Here is a 4,525-nt window from a genome sequence, read left to right on the forward strand (position 1 = left end):
TTCCTCCAAGGAGCCCAGAGCGAAGTACACAGTTAAGTGTCTCCTCACAACTACCCTGTGAAGTAGGTTAGGCTTTTAAGATGCAGATAGGAAACTGCCTTCTGTAATGCCTCAATTCTTCTTCTTCCAAGTGGCTTCCCTGGTGGTATACTCCGAGAGCGCTGAAGCACTGTGTGAGAAACTCCCGGGGCTGAGCATGCCCTGGTCCTTGCCGACACCTTTGGCAGATAAATTGGCCAGCCCACCTCAGAAGTCAACTGAGGATCACTAATTATGGGGCATTGTGTCTCTCCCATAATGCGAAATAATTACAGCTCTTTCCTCAAGGCATCCCTTTCTCTCTCTAAAAGAAAGCTTCTTGCTAGCCCACTGGGGTTTGGGGGCTGTTGTGGAAGATGGCACCTCCAGGCCCGTGGCCTGCCTCTGCTGATTCAGAATATATCCTCCTTTTTCCATCAGAAGCCTCCCAGATTTGCTGATCAGCAGTTCTCTCCTGCAAGCCTCTGACTCAGCCTGACCCCTGGCAGCGCTGGGCTTATGAGAGCAGCCAAAGAGGCAGCAAAGCCTCGCTCGGATTCACAGGGCTTGCTCTGAGGCAAGACGTGCAGCTTTGCTGAAGCGTCCTGGCCAACTCTTGTCCAGAAGGCCTGTGAGAACTTTGTGTGGAAGGTGCCTCCAGCCTTGGTATGAAAGGCCGAGTAGGGATCCTTAAAAGAAATAAACAAAATAAACATTCCTTGAAGGGACGAACTCTCTGATAATTCAGCCGAAGAAACCATTCTCCCTCAAGGCACAAAGGGGTCCGGCCTAGTCAGTGAAGGTGGATGACGTCGAATGCAACCCTTTCTCAGACAGCTCATGAATCTGCCATGTTCCTTTCCTTCCCTCCCCCCACTCCCCCACACCAAAGTTTTTTTTTTGGTTTTCAATGGCTGGCATTCATAGAATGGCCTTTTATGATAGGCCATGCTGGGGGCAGAATAATATGAGGCTTAATGCACGTTGCAGGAGGAAAATGGCGCCAGGGTCTGCTTGAGCCTTCAGTTGAAATGCTGAGGCATTTTATAACAGGACATGCCTGGCCTTGGGGACTGGGCCACTTTTGGATGGGCTCTCCGTTTTCTGCCTTCTCATCTCCTCACATCTTTAATTTTTCATTTGTTTGTTTGTTTGTTTGTTTGCATTTCATATCCCACTCTTCCTCCAAGGAGCCCAGAGTACTACATACTTAGGTTTTTCCTCACAACAACCCTGTGAAGTAGGTTAGGCTGAGAGAGAAGTGTCTGGCCCAGAGTATCATGGTATCATGGCTGAATAAATAGATAGATAGATAGATAGATAGATAGATAGATAGATAGATAGATAGATAGACCCTTCACAGTAAACCCAGGGTGAAGTTTGCTGTCTGGGAAAGCTCCTGGTCCTTTTTACCGGGGACAGTCCCTGTTTTCTGGAATCTGTCCCTGATAAATCACTGGACCTCTTTTGTCCTTCGTCTTGACTTGTTCTGTCCCCCACCCCCAGCCAGTGAGCTGATAGGAGTTGTCAGGGGCATAGCCAGCCCGCCGGTGGCCTGTGTGCGGCCGCGGCAGGCGCCCCGATAGCCCCGCCCCCTGCGTCAGACGTCAGACGCAGGGGATAGCCACTCCCCCGCATCTGACATCAGACGCGGGGGGGGGGGGCGTGGTATGGCTCCCGAACGGAGCCTTGAGGCTCTGTTAGGGAGTTCAGAAGCAGCTTAACTGCTGAAGGGGCCGCGTGGCCCCTTCGGCAGTTAGACGAAGGCTGGTGCTGCATTTGCAGCGCAGCCCAGAAGTGCCGCTCCTGTGCTGCGCTGCGAACGCAGCGCCAGTCTTAGCTAGTTAGGCTGGCACTGTGTTCGCAGCGCCAGCCTTTGTTTAGCTCCCGAAGGGGCCGGGCGGCCCCCGCTCGGGAGCTAAACTACCGCCCCCCGTGTCTGACGTCAGACGCGGGGGGCGTGTCGGGGCTGCTCTCGCGGCCCCTGATTGGCCACCGGCCCGGGTTCTTTGAACCCGTTGGCCCGATGGTGGCTCCACCCCTGGGAGTTGTCATTTTTCAAATTCACCCCCTGCCCAGAGTCTCTCTAGAAATTCAGCCTCCAAGTGGGTGGGCGGGAGAATCCACATGACTGCCTGGGCGCTTTCCAGCTTAGCCGCACAACAGCGGCAAAATGCTTCCGTTCAGGCAAATCACATTCAAAACATTAATAGCAAAGCGCCCAGCAGGGGGAGCAGTCTCACGAAAACGAACAACCCAAGAAAACAGCAACTTTTTTTACTCCGGGTAGTTATAGCACTATGTCGTGTCAGTGTAGGGAATGTGGTGTCACAACACAGGAAGCACAGAAGCACACTTCAGAGATACATTGTGACCCCATTGCAGGGTTTAATCTGGAAAGCGCCCAGGAGTCGTAGGAGAAGCGTGCTCCCGATTTTCAGTCGTGTGTTTTGCAAACAGCAAGGTAGGAGGAGGGGAGTGGGATTGTGTGTGAGGTGGCAGCTGGGTAGGATGGTTTTTCCTCCTACCTCGGTAAAAATCTGGGGATGGAATCTGGGGAGGGCACATGTTGTATCCTATCCAGTAATCTTTTGTATATAGTTGTTTGGACGTTTGTCCCAATGGGGATCCTGTAGAGAGCATGAAGGGTAGAGTCAGAAAAGGAAAGGGAGGGAAAGGAGAAGGAGAAAATGGAGTTGTTGCTGAATAAACCTTTAGTTACATCTGCACAGTGGGGAAATGACTTGCCTAGAGAGCAAGAGGTTGCCGGTTCGAATCCCCGCTGGTATGTTTCCCAGAATATGGGAAACACCGATATCGGGCAGCAGCAATATAGGAAGGTGTTGAAAGGCATCATTTCATACTGCATGGGAGGAGGCAATGGTAAACCCCTCCTGTATTCTACCAAAAAAACCCACATGGCTCTGTGGTCACCAGGGTGCTTTCCAGATTAGCCGCTCAACAGCGGCAAAATGCTTCCGTTCAGGCAAATCACATTCAAAACATTAATAGCAAAGCGCTCAACAGGGGGAGCAGTCTCGCAGAAACGAATAACCCGAAAAAACAGCAACTTTTTAATGCCTGATATACGACGTCATAGCACTATATCGCAGTGATTAAATTCGAAACAAGGCATTGGAAATATGAACGGCGCCCTGCTGTCAGTGTAGGGGCTGCAGGGTCACAACACAGGAAGTGCGGAAGCACACTTCAGAGATATGCCATGGCCCTTTTGCAGGGTCTAATCTGGAAAGCGCTCAGCAGGCGACACCGAATTGAGGACACAGCTTTAGTTCACATCTACATAAGATTTCTTGGAGTGTGTGATGGACACAGCTATACAATATTTGGTGATGAAGACAGGATCTGCAAGAGAACTTGTAACATTCAGCCATCACATTCAAACTAGGGTTGAAATGATCATCTACGCCCTGAAAAGCAGCTTCATACGAATTGGCATCCATTCCAAGTTGCAGGAAAGGGCAAATGATTAAACATTCTCTGGCCTTCAGGGCCCAGGCCGTGAAGCAATATAGCCTTCTGCTTAGCTGGAGTAGGATCAGGCCCCGGTGTGGTGAGGAGGTAATTGCTGAAATAGGACCTTTATTGTTTCCAGGGAAGAGCAGCTTCTCCTGGGGTGGACAAGAAAAAATGGTGGTGGTAGGATCTGAGCCATGCTGCAGTGGGGATCCAGTGAAGACCAGAGTCCAGGGTTGATAAGGAAAAAGCACCTTCAGGGGCCGTGCAGGTCAGGGAGCTGGAGGTAGTGAATCAGCAGCAGCTATAGCAGAAAGCCGTTCAGGAATATAGGCCCAGGAATGCAAGGAAATGAGGTTGCAGGAACATGCACAAGCTTTGCGGGCTCACACGCTTAGCTGGTTCAAAATCTCATTACCAAATGTTTTATAGCTGCTCCCCCTCATAGACACAAATAAATCTTACGTAGATTTAACTAAAGGCTTATTCAGCAACGATTCCATTTTCTCCTCCTTTCCCTCCCTTTCCTTTTCTGACTCCACCCTTCATGCTCTCTACAGGATCTCCATTGGGGCAAATGTCCAAACGGCTAAATACAAAAGATTACTAGACAGAACACAACCGTGCCCTCATCCAACCCAGCTGCCATCTCACACACGATCACACTCATGCTTAATGTTAACATACTGTTGTGTTGGGTTTTTTAAAAAAACCAAACCAAACCCTGGATTGGGATCCCATTGATGTGGGAAGAAGGGAGATTGAACTGCAACCATCCCTATCCAGATTCCCACCCGCATGGCTGTTATTTGCTGTTGGCACAAATGGTCACTTTTTTCCAGGGCAAAGAGCAGCCGCAGAGGGTGGGGTCTGATCAGGATCATGGTGGGGGGAAGAGTTATCCTCCCTCTCACACCATGGGTCTGATCAGAGTGTGTGTGTGTGTGTGTGGGAACTAATCTAGCTACAATTTACTGAATAAAAAACAAGCATGCTAGCCCTAATTGTGTGTTTAAAGTTTGACCCTCAG

This window comes from Hemicordylus capensis, chromosome 7, assembly GCF_027244095.1.
Source record: "Hemicordylus capensis ecotype Gifberg chromosome 7, rHemCap1.1.pri, whole genome shotgun sequence".
Taxonomy (NCBI): Eukaryota; Metazoa; Chordata; class Lepidosauria; order Squamata; family Cordylidae; genus Hemicordylus; species Hemicordylus capensis.